This window comes from Eptesicus fuscus, chromosome 1 (assembly GCF_027574615.1).
Source record: "Eptesicus fuscus isolate TK198812 chromosome 1, DD_ASM_mEF_20220401, whole genome shotgun sequence".
Taxonomy (NCBI): Eukaryota; Metazoa; Chordata; class Mammalia; order Chiroptera; family Vespertilionidae; genus Eptesicus; species Eptesicus fuscus.
In genome coordinates, this window is record NC_072473.1 from 10,210,404 (window position 1) to 10,223,258 (window position 12,855).

The 12,855-nt window shown below is 45.1% G+C and overlaps 1 non-coding gene across 1 annotated transcript; it reads right to left on the reverse strand.

The window, feature by feature from the left end:
* Positions 1–10,167: 10,167 nt before the first annotated feature.
* Positions 10,168–10,240, reverse strand: TRNAV-UAC (transfer RNA valine (anticodon UAC)). Its single transcript has one exon. It is a non-coding gene; the product is annotated as a tRNA-Val (tRNA).
* Between the last annotated feature and the right edge of the window lie 2,615 nt (positions 10,241–12,855).

Genomic DNA, 12,855 nt, shown 5'->3' on the forward strand with positions numbered 1-12,855 from the left:
TCTGAATAATCCTCCTCAGTCTCTCTTGAGAGCTCTGCTTCATCCCCGCCTCCATCAATGTTGCTCAATCCAAGATTCCAACACTTGCATTGAATGGCTTACTGGACATCTCCACATGCATTTCTCCTACTATGTAGAACTGGCTACAACCAAGTGTTGGCAAGGTCATGGAGCAACCCGAACTCTCATAGGCTGCCAGCAGGGTATATTAGTAAGTTGGTCTAACCTCTTTGAAAAAGTGCTTGGTAATTTGTACCAAGGCTGGTCATACCGCATATGTGCCCTATGAACCAGCAATTCCACTCCCAAGTACTAGTATTTGCCCACCAGAAATACATGCATATGTTCTCCAACAAACAAAAACATGTACTAGATTATTCACAGCAGCGGTATTTATAGTAACTCCAAACTGGAAACACTTATATACCCATCAAGAGTAGAATGGATGCCTGTGGTAGATTCACACAGTGGAACACTGTACTGCAATGAAAAGGGATGATCTACACACGATATGCTGCATCTCACAATGTTGAGTGTAAAGCCAGGTGCTAACGTGAACATACCATATGAATCCAGTTAGCATGCACAAAAACAGGCCAGAGTAATCCATGCCACTAGCCACAGGGTCCTGGCCACACTTGGGGTAGGGAGTGGCAGGTAGGAAGGCCAGAAAGGGTGTCTGATAATGTTCTGTTACTTGATCTGAGTGCAGGTTACTTGGGTGTGTTTCATGGTAAAAATTCATTGAGTTGTACACTTACCTGGACTCCTTTATATGTCTATTGTACTTAAATAAATGCATGTCGGTTATATATTTTTAAAAACTCTTTTAAAAAACCAAACTCATATCTCTTTTGTTCAGATTGTTCTTTATTTCTTAGCCTACTGAATGGCTCCACCATCTACCTATTACCCCATTCAGAAGCCTGGGACTCCTCCTAGTCACGTCTTTTTCCTAACCACCCACACCGGGTGTCTACTAGGGGACTTCTTTCCTCTCCACCCCCACTGTCACTTCCCCTTTCAGACTCTGTCCTCTCTCCCCTGGATTCTCTCCTTGCTAAAGAGATAACTTGCCTCATCCATTCTTCATGCTGCTGATAGAATGGAATGCAAACCTGATTTTGTCACTTTCCTGACAAACCCTTTGGTGGGTCCCTCTGCCATGGTCTGAGTTCCACCTCCGACGTGTCTTAGTTGTATGACTGCATGTCTGCATATCCTCATTCTTAAAATAGATATAAAAATTTATCTTTTGCCCTCTGTACTACCTGCAATTCATCAAATGTGCCAGGCTGTTTCCTGCCTCCGTGCATTTGGCCTCAAATGCCTTCCTCTCCCAACTTTTCTGCCCTCTGAAGAGGACTTTTTCTGTCCCACATGTAGAATCCACCACTTGTTCTGGCCTTTGTGTCCCACCTCTTTCTTGTCCACAGATGTATCTAAGCACCTGTACAATTACAGAAATTGATATAAAAGATAGCTGGTAATGACTGGTCCCAAAGCATTCATTCATTTATTAATATTCATTGAGCATCTACTATATTCCAGGCTCAGCTTTAGGTGCTGGAGATATAAGTAAGTAAAATTGGAAAAACCTGCCCTCATTGAATTTATAGTCTAATGTGGGGAGTGGGAAATAGTGAATGAGAGAATGAACAGCCCGAGGTGGGTGGGTGCTTGGCACGTCATCTCAGGGAGAGATGATGGTGGCATGGCCCAAGATGGTGGCATGGAGGTAATGAGAAATGCCTGGATTGTGTCTGTCTTTGGAAGGTAGTAGCAATAGGATTTACTGATAGATGATGTGGATGCAAAGAAAAATGAGCTGCCTGAGGCCTGAGTGACTGAGAGAACAGAGCTACCATTTACTGGGGAAGGAGGAGGTTCCAGGGGAGCAGAGATTTGGGGGCAATGGGGTGGAGATCTTTCCTTTGAGAGGCCAAAGGGACACCCAAGTGTTGAGGTTGAGTGGGCAGCTGGCTAGAAAGTTCTGAAGCTCAGGGGAAAGTCCAGCTGAGCTGGTAGTATCCATGCTCCTCACAGTTAATGTGTACATGAACCCATAGCCTCATTCCCACAGCTGCTCCCCACAGCTGCTCCCCAAGAACTGCACAGTAGATGAGCAATTGGCACCTAGTTTATCTGGGGACTGTTCATCCAGGAGGCACGCAGCTCCACCCCCATCTTCAAGAATAGCTGGGATGGCTGAAATGCAGAAAGGCCCTGTCAGTTGGGTAAACATCAGTTGTGCCAAGACCCTCTTTTGGGGGACCAAATATGAGGTGAGTGATCACTGACAGTGTCTCCTTAATAACCAAATCAATTTGGCCCAGAGGCCATGTCTGTTACTGAAGAGAGGCTATGCAGCTGTGCAACTGAGAAAACCCAGAGTTCAAATGAAGCTCAGGACCTGTCCCGTTGCCCCTGCAATATCTGGTCTAGGGGTGGGCCCTGCATGGCCTCCACATCCTGCAGAAACAAAGCAGAAAACAAAAAGGAAAGGTCAAGGCGTCCCGCTACCGTGTACCTGTGGAGAGAGAAAGACCTAAGAGGAAGCCTAGTTTTGGAGACACTTCCTGTGTTCACTCAGAGGTTGGGTAGATTTCTGGAGTTTTCCATTTTTCCAGCTCCCCTCTCCAGAAAGCAGTCTGGGGTTCTGAGGTACCAGGTCCTTATGGAAATGAGCAGAGAGAGAGAAGGGACAACAAGCATTTTATAGGAAGAGCTGTCAGCAAGGGGGCAGCAACGTGGCTGCTGTGGTCCCCAAAATGATTAATCACAAAAGCTGGCGAACAAAAGCAAAAACATGTTTGACTACAATATCTTATAATAGCAGGAGCTAAGCAAAACTTTGCTCTGGTTGGGTAGCTCAGTTGGTTAGAGCATCATCCTGATATGCCAAAGTTGTGGATTTAATCCCTGGTCAGGGCACATATAAGAAACAACCAATGAATGCATAAATAAGTGGAACAACAAGTTGATGTTTTTCCTTCTCTGTCCCTAAACAAAGTCAGTAAATAAAAAAAATTACATTGTTGGAATAAGCAAAAGAAAACAGGCCAGGCTTTAAAGGAAAAAAAGAATAAAAGATTTAGATTATGTGGCTTTGTGTTTTTCTCCCTACTGGCACTGCTTTTGAGATTCCTCCACAGGTTATGAGTTTCCACTAGAGCAAGCATGTCAAACTCGAGGCCTGCGGGCCGCATGTGGCCCACAACGAATATTTTTGTGGCCCAGCCAATATAACGGTATGTAAGAAACGTTTTAATAAAAATTTTGTAACTTAATTTTTACAATATCCTGTTATACATAATCTATACTAATAAAAGGGTAATATGCTAATTAGACTGGAAGACCTTCCAGATGTCCTTCTTGACAAAGCCATGGTGGCGGGGCCGAAGCAGAGGCGGTTAGGGGCGATCAGGCCAGGAGGGGAGGGCAGTTGGGTGTGATCAGGCCAGAGGGGGGGGGGGCAGTTGGGGGCGAGCAGGCCGGCAGGGGGTGGCAGTTGGGGGTGATTAGGCCAGCAGGGGTGGCAGTTGGGGGCAAGCAGGCAGCAGGGGGGGCAGTTGGGGGCAATCAGGCTGGCAAGGAGGGGCAGTTGGGGTGATTAGGCCAGCAGGGGGGCGGGGGCGTTGTTGGGGGTAAGCAGGCTGGCAGGCAGAATGCTTAGGGGTGATCAGGCAGGCAGGCAGGTGAGTGGTTAGGAGTCAGCAGTACTGGATTGCAAGAGGGATGTCTGACTGCTGGTTTAGGCCCGATCCCTCAGGCCTAAACCGGTAGTCAGACATTCCCTGAGGGGTCCCAGATTGGAGAGGGTGCAAGCTGGGCTGAGGCCCCCCCCATGCATGAATTTCGTGCACCGGGCCACTAGTTATTAATAACGAACTACGTTCACTAATGACTGATTACTATCATCGTGTTGCATTCATTTCCCTTACATGCCTCACGCACAGGTGCACCATTTCTCCCCACTAATACCAGCAGTGAATATTTTAGAGCTGATGGCCACGCCATTAGTCTTGGACTGACTTATTTGGTGTGCACAACAGGAAATATTTCACTTTCGGAGAACAAGAAAAATAGCTTTATTTGCATTACGCTTATTAATTTGTGCAGTTATTCAGTGTCTGGTAAGTTAATGTTCAAGAAAAAATATTAATTTTTATTAAAATGTTCTATTATTTTATGTTAACGATGACTCATTTATTTCAGCCCTTTGTATTCAGCATGTCTCTATCAGAATAAACCTACGTTTCTATGAAAATGGAAGCTTTTGTTTTTTTTGCAGTCCACATACACTTAAACCTTGTTTATTTGGCCCATGTTAGCCTTTGAGTTTGACATGCTTGCTCTAGAGCATCTGAGATGTCTGCCACTCACCAATTTTAGAGTCATGCAATACGGGTTCATTCTGCCCTTTTGCCCAAAGCACCACGCCATAGGGAAACACTTGTTATCACAGCAAGGAAATTCAAGGCATAGCTAATTTACCTTGCAAGCCCAAGAGAAGTATGTATTGGATGCACATAGGAAAGACTCTTCTAGTCTCTTTGATTGGATTTCACTAAATACAAAGCTTTCCTTCCCATAAAAACAGATGAAGCCGAGGAGAAAAGTATAACATTATGAATGATAAAACTGTAACCAGCTTCCAATATACTTGAAAACAAGAATAAGACATGGGAGAAAAACAGTAGGTTGAAATAATGTCCCTTTCCCATGAAGAAGAATGAAAGAAATTGCTTCTGGTGTGAAAATGTTACTATTTTAGGCGACAGGCATATTCATGGGTAAATCCAACATCTGTACCTGCTTCACACAGATGAACCTCAAAAACATATGCTATGTGACAGAGAAAAGACCATATGTTATATGATTCCATTTAAATGAAATGTCCCGAATAGGCAAATCTATAGAGACTGAAAGTAGATCAGTAGTTGGACTAAGGAGTGGCGGGCTGGGTGGAGAGGGGTAGTGGAGAATGGGGAGTGAGTGCTTAATGTCTAACAGATTTTTTTAGGAGTGATGAAAATGTTCTAAAATTAGATTGTGTGCTCCACAAATCTGTAAATATACGTACTAAAAACCATGGAATGGCACACTTTAAATGGATATGTAAATTACATCGCAAGCAAGCTGCTTTAAAAAACATCTGCTGTCCCTGTTCATTGACACACTAGCAAAGAGGACACTTACCTGTAAGATGAAGCTTGGTAATTTTTTTTGTTTTTATATAATAACCATGAGCAATTAATTTACTGATAGAATTTACTAAGGATGGGTGTTTTTAAAATCCTCGCTGGCTTTGAATCCAAAATGTACAATGTAAGATAAATAGAAGCCTGCTTCAGTTATGACATAAGCAGTGCTTTACTCTGATGATTAGTGCATTCCCAACTGAACCCTCATCTAATGCGTATGTGAGGCCAATCCATTTACCTTATTTCACTGTAGTAAAGAGCCGCTGCCGCCGTGGAATAGAAACAGCGAAGAGTAAATGAGACAAAGAACCTAAGGTTCCCAGTGTGCAATAGAATACAGCTTTCCCATGTGCTTTATGTCTTATCCCTCTGTCTGGATTGCAAGCGGATTCAGTGCAGTCATTTTATACTGTATTTTTTTCTCTGCCTCCTGGAGCATCCCTCTAGCTCAGGGTAGAGCACTGGCCATTTTCTGCTGGCTTCTTTCCCTCCATGCCACATGAGGACGGAGGGCCTTGGTTAGGTGGGTACGAGAATTTAAACTTCTCAAGCCTACCCACTGGGCCATATTCCATTCCACTCAGACAGATAAGATTCTCTAAATGTAAATCTCTGGAGCTCCCTAGCCATGCACAAAGATTGGTAAGCAATAGAAGCTTAACAGTAGAACAGGAATGAATGCAGGGCTCTGTGCCTTCTGACAGCATGTCTTTTATTGCAGATATCCCCGAAATGAGCAGGTCTAATTTAAAAATAGGTTGGTACAAGAGGTCACCAGTTCGATTCCCGTTCAGGGCACTTGCCTGGGTTGTGGGCTCGATCCCCAAGTGGGGGGCAATGCAGGAGGCAGTGCAGGAGGCAGCCAATTGATGAGCTTCCTGTCTCATTGATGTTTCTATCTCTCTATCCCTTTCCCTTCCTCTCTCTCTAAAAATCAATAAAAATATATATTTTTAAAAATAGGTTGGTAAAAAAAAATAGGTTGGTAAACTTCTATAGTATTTCTTCACATTTGGGGGATCACAGAACAGGGTTGTTAAGACTCAGCACGTGTTTGGCCCATAGCAGGTACTCAGGGATGGGTTCTTGAATGAACAGGCAAATGAACGAATGGATAAACAAATCTCAATGACAGTCACAAAGAGAAATCTGAGGATGAGCCCTGTGGATATCTGAGAACCAGAGGTATTGGGATCTAAGCCTTTAAAGGCTGTTTAGATGTTCTTGCTGAGGAAAGGTCAAAGAGAAAAGGGAAATCAACAAAATCACGAAAGCATCTTAAACTCTTAAGAGTTATTGAGACAGTCCTGGCCTGTGGGTTCAGTTGGTTGGGCATTGTCTGGTGCTCCAGGTCAAGGGCACATGCCAGGTTGTGGGATTGATCCCTGGTAGGGGGCATGCAAAAGGCTAATCACACATAACCATCTTTCTCCCTCCTTCCTCCTCTAAAAAAATCAATAAACTATTATCCTTTTATTTTTAAAAACAACTTTTATTGATTTCAGAGAGGAAGGTAAAGGGAGAGATAGCAAGAATAATTGATAGGCTGCCTGCACGCCCCACACTGGAGATCAAGCCCGCAACCCGGGCATGTGCCCTAACTTGGAATTGAACCGTGACCTTCTGGTTCATAGGTCAACGCTCAACCACTGAGCCATGCCAGCCAGGCAAGCTATTATCCTTTTTTAAAAGGTTCTTATTGATTTTAGAGAGAGAGGGAGAAACATTGATTGAGCGCCTACAGTCAAACCTAAAAACTGGGTATGGCCCCTGACTGGGAATCCAACTGGCAACCTTTCCATGCACAGGACGATATTCAACCAAACCACACCAGCCAGGGCAATAAACTATTCTTTTTTAAAAAAGTTACTGGGGCATGTTGCAAGGAGAAAAAAGCAGACAATTAGTCTGAATGATCTCTATGTAGAATGATGATGTTGGGATTATATCTTTACAAGTCTTTCCAAATACTGAAAAATGTGACTAAATAACAAAAGCTATGTGATTGGGGAATCATGAAAGTGAGTACTCTACCACTAAAATGTGAGAGGGTAGAAAGGAGAATGATTTAAACCAGGAATTCTGAGTCTGCTTGTGTGAGTTTTGTCATGTCTGTCTACCAGGTCATTTACAGAGTGGAGAGGCCTCCTCCTCCCTGCCCTCTTTATTTATTTTCTGTTACACACATAAATACCCAATGACCATAAAGAAGAGATTTTGTTCAGAATTAACTAAAAAAGAAATCCTGAGCTGATGGGCCCTTGAGAGTTGATAATTTAAAAGTTGAATTGGTTGACATTTTAGATATTTGCCTTTAATTTCTCCTTATTTAAGCATATCACTCCTGCTGGGACCATATTTAGCCATTTAAAAATAATTTAGTGTATTGAGTCTTTGGGGGTTTCTGACTGTCAGTTGGATTATTCTTTCTATTAGAGTCCAGTGGTACTCAGCATGTTTTATTAATCCACATTTATTTATTTTTAGTTTTTAATCTTTATTGTTGAAAGTATTACATATGTCTCATTGACCTCTTCTACCCCGCCCCCCATGTTAATCCATATTTAAACTAGGGTGACCTCACGTCCTGATTTGCCTGGGACAGTCCTGGTTTACACCTCTTCTACTCTCAGCGTCCTGGTTTGGAAGATTAAACCCTAACCCTACAATCACTCTAACCGTGACTCCTAAAAATTTACAAGAACATGTCACACTTTCCTACTAATTGTTGAATTTGTAGCTATTTTATACAATCTCTGAGACCCTTCCTTCTTTCTGACCCATTTTAAGCATCCTTTGAACTTCAGAAGGCTCCTCACAGAGCCAAAAAGCCAGCGGAGAGACAGAGAGCACCGCATCCACACAAAGGCAATGTTGTTCATTAATAACACATGTTAATTAACATGCTTTGCTAATTAATAATATTTTAATTATTTAGGTTGCATTTCTATTAATCAGCTATATTATTAATTCAATTATATTAAGTGTTTAATGAATGCTAATGGTTGGCTGGCACCTACCTTCATAGCCAAACAGAAGTAAGAACAAGAAGCCTTCTATCTTGAGTGGCATTCTCCCCTTGTCCTTGGCTGCAGCTCTACCTTATCCAAGTGGAGAGCTTCCCCAGGAGCAGGAGATTAACTTGAGCACTGGCCTCATTAAGTACCTTATGCCACTTAGTTCTTAGGGCTTGGGCTGAGCCCCACCAAGTTAACCCACACAGTTACCTGCCTTAACAAGGAAGTCTTAGACAAGAATCTAGTGTCTACTGAGGTCGGTTTAGCAAAGGAAAATATTGTTTTTATTCTATCTTTAAATGTAAGGGAAGCACTGGAGGGAAATGGAAACTGGAATCAGAAGACCCAGGTCTTAATTCTTTCTCTGTCATCATCTTCTAGTGGGTGACCTTGAGCAATTTCCTACTAAATAAGCACTAACCTTTGCGAGTTCTGTGAAAATGACATGGATTCCCCTCTTAGAAAGCAACTTGGCTTCATATTCATATCTATTCACTCGGGGAAATACTAAAATGGCTGTGTTATTTATAATAACAAAGAGTTGGAAACAATATACATGGCCAAGGCTAGGGGTTTCAGTGCAACAGGTAGGGTTAAAAGCAGGTTCCCAAGCCAGACGGTGCAAATCCCAGCTCAACCATTTGTTTTGTGACCTTGGGCCAAGTTACTTAAGGTCTCTGGGCCACGTTGAAATTAAAAATTTCAACTTTTTGATCTGTAAGGAAATGATAATGCCTACTTCATGGAGTTAGTTTGAGAATTAAATGGGATTATATATGTAAAAAGTTCTGGAGATCTTTTTCACAACAGTGTGAATATAATTCACATTACTGAGCTGTATACTTAAAAATGGTTAAGACGGTAAAAAGATAAAGTTAAAACTTGAAACGATTGTAATAACAGGGACAATCACATGTCATACTCTAGAGTTAGAAAAGGGTGCAAATGTACACACTGTATGAGCAACACTATGTGGAAAAAATGCAGAGAAAAGGATTGCGGCTCCCCTTGCCTTTTTGGTTCTTGGCTACCACTATCCCACCTCAGCTTCCAGGGTCCCAGACACCTTTCCTTCATTCCTCTTGTCAAAGAAAAAAAAAAGCCAATATTAAAAAGATAATGACCCCTCAAAATGAAAGTGTAATGAACTAATAAAGAGGAACAAAAAGGAACTAGAGAAGCCTTGTTCAATCAGTAGTGTTTATTGGGTGTCTACAAGCCTGACATTTATTCTGTACTGTATATGGATTCATTAAACAGACGAAGGTCTATCCAACAAACTCCACTGTTGTATTAAAAAGAAAAGGACTGTAAAGGAGACATATGTAGTACTTTAAACAAGAAAAGAACTGTTTTATTAATTTTTTAAATAGAAAAGGACTGTTTTCCCTACTCTGAATTTAAAGTTTAATGAAAACTTTAAATAATAATAACAATTATTATTTAATCAATAATAATTTGATAAACAATAATTATTCAAGACAGAATAATTATTATTAATCATTAATAAATAATAATAAGTAATAACCCTTCAATAATTGAACAGCAATCAAAGAGCTGGCATATTGCCATATTTTATTTGGAGGCTTTGGGCAGGGAAAGGGCCGCGCTGGATGGTGTTGCTTCCCCCCAGCTCTAGATTTTCAGGCCGCCCTGAAGTAGCGGAGGGAAGATGGGAGTCGGGTCCTGGGGGGCCGCGGTGTGCTCCCAGACTACAACATTGCCGGGCCCCACCTCTGCTGTTTTTCAGTTGAGGCGACGGCGGCCGGGAATGGAGGAGCCGGGTATCTTTCATTACGCTTCTGTGATAAAGGCATTCTAAAAATTAAAGAAATAAAATGAAAGTTTGTTTACAGGGAGAAAGGAAAGTGCTTTGATTTGTTTTCTATGTTTTCATCTGGACAACTCAAAGCACGTTAAAAGCAAAAACGACGGCCTCCGATTGGTTCCACTGGGGCTCGAACCCAGGACCTTCTGCGTGTAAAGCAGACGTGATAACCACTACACTACGGAACCTCTACGCAGAGCGCCTCCATCGTTCATTTACTTATAGTCTTCCGTCAGAACCCGCGTTCCGCTGGAACCACGCCTTTCCGCCGTAACTCCGCCCCCCCCGAGGTGGCACCGCCCCCTCCCGAGAACCCGCGTTCGCGGTGGGGCGGAGCTCCCGCTCCTGCGTAGAGACCGCTCTTGGGCGCCGCGTGCCGGATAGCGCTCCCTGCGCCCTGGTGTCCCGCTCTCCTTCCCTCCCTCCCCCGCTCAGCCGCGGTGTTTGCGAGGCGGTCTCGGCGGGCGGAAGCGGACCACAGCCGGGGCACAGCCCCTTAGGGCAGCTTCCCTCAGCTGGTGAGGGGCCCGCACTTTCCTCGTTTTCCCCACGGGCACACGGAGCCGCTTCTGGCGGTTTGAAGGGCGGACAGGAGCGCTACTAGAGCCAAAGATTCAGGCAGCGTGGGGTGTGGGGTGTGGGGTGTGGGGTGTGGGGTGGGCTGGGTGCGGGGGTCACTTTTAGGTCGGCGTTTATTTTGCCAGGGTTGGGAAAGGCCGCTGGGGGGGGGAGTCGGCCTCTTGCCCCAGAAGGGAGGCTCTTACTGCACCCCTGACCTTTCTACAGCCTTCTCCCTAGAGGGGCTAAACATTGCAGGACTTTTGTTTGCTGTTGGCTGGGGTAGGGTTGGGGTGGTGGTGTAGACTAGCCACCCCTTTATGGCTGGGTTGGCGCGGGGGGGGGTTGGGGGGGGGGAGTGATGCAGGAGCAGACACATTTGAGGGACCCAATGCAAAATAAAAAGTGCCAGGCCTTTTGTTCGCGTTATTAAGAATTCCAAAACGATGACCTCAGAGCACTAAACCCTTGAACCTGGCGTTGTGGTTCCAGGACCGTGGTCCCTATAAGGTGCTGGGACCCTCCATCACAAAGGGCGCCTGCATGGTTTCCTTCCTGGTTTTCATTGTCAGTGCCATTTATTCATACCTTCCTCTCCCCCCTCCCGTCTCTCCCCCCACCTGTGCCTCTGGCTGGATCTCTGCCACCATCCTAGGATTGCTTGCCATCCTCAAGCTTGAAAACCAGGTAAAACCGTATCTTTAAGTGCTGAGCGGGACATGGCTGAGGGCTGCGGCTGTCCTTTTCACTGGAGTTTTCCTCCGAAGCTACCAGAATGATGGAGAAATGATACTGATTGTAGGAAAACAACCCATTCAGACAACTCCTGTCTTCCTGGGAAGGCCCCTGAAAGAAACAGGTGTGTGGAAGGTGCACTAATGTGGGGACATGATTTAGATTGTAGTCCTCTCTTGGCTACTTACTAGCTGTGTCCTCTTGAACTATAGTCAGTTCACCTCCCAAGCCTTCGTGTCCTCCTATATGAAATGCATGGGTTGGACTAGACACCCCCTCTTCTCCCCCCCCCACCCCACACTTTCCCCTCTGGGTCTAAATGTTATCCCAACTTTCCAGGTGGGAAAATGGAGGTAGTTATCTGCCATGTCAGTTTTTGCCCAGAAATAGAGGCAGGCCTGCAGTTAGTGCTTGGGTTCTCTAGTACCAGGTTCCTATGTCCTAGTCAGCTCCCTGGAATATTCATCGCGGGGCCCCTTCCAGAAGGCCTTTTTGTTAGGCCTTCTGAGAGGACTCTGGAGCACTTGGTGCTTAGGTCGTCAGCCAGGAGATGACTATGAGTGCACAGCCACCAGAGAGGATGACTTCATAGAAGCTCCATGTTTCCTCCTAGTCAATGAGCCATAATGACCCTGGGATGCTCAGTAATAAGTATGTCCCACCTGTTTCCAAACCCCTATAAGTTCAAAACAAGGCTTCTAAGAATTGGGTCTATAATTATACTCACCAGTTGTGTTTTTGGTTTGTGTCTTTAGGGAGTGCTTTGTTCTTCCTTCAGCTTTCTTCCTGCCCTTGCTCTAAGGGTGGGTTCGCCAAGTGCAAGCTTTGGTCAGGTTCCCATGTAGAAAAGAAGCTGGTGCATCTCTGATGCATGCAACACAGGGTTCTGCCTTTAGCGAAAAACTCCTCTTGCTTTCCTCCGTTTTGACAGGGAGGGAGACTTTTGTCCCACTCCCTGCTGCTGTCAAGGTATAGTCACAGTCTCTGTAACTAGTGAAGTACAATATGATTTACAAAGCACTTTCATATACATTCCTGTGAGGTAACCGTCCTATCTAATAAAGAGGGAATATGCTAATTGACCATCACTCCGTCACAAAGATGGCTGCACCCACAGCTGAGGCCAAGTTCCCATAAGGAGCCTTAACGAGCAATCAGCAGGGACCTGAGGCTACGCCCTCCCCCGCTTCCTGTCCTGGTGCTGGGCTAGGGGACCTCAGGCAGTTCCCCCCGCTCCAGCGCTAGGTCGGGGGACCTCAGGCTGCGCCCCCCACCAGGTGGGGCTTGACAGGGGAATTCAGGCGGTGCCTCCCACTCTGGCACCAGGCCAGGGGACCTCAGACCACACCCCCCACCCCCCGCCTGGCGGGGCTTGATGGGGAACCTCAGGCCACGCCCCCGCCCCAGCACTGGGCCAGGGGACCTGAGGCTGCGCCCCCCCTGCCTGGCTGGGCTTGACAGGGGACCTCAGGCCGTACCCCCACCCAGCATGGCTTGACAGGGGACCTCA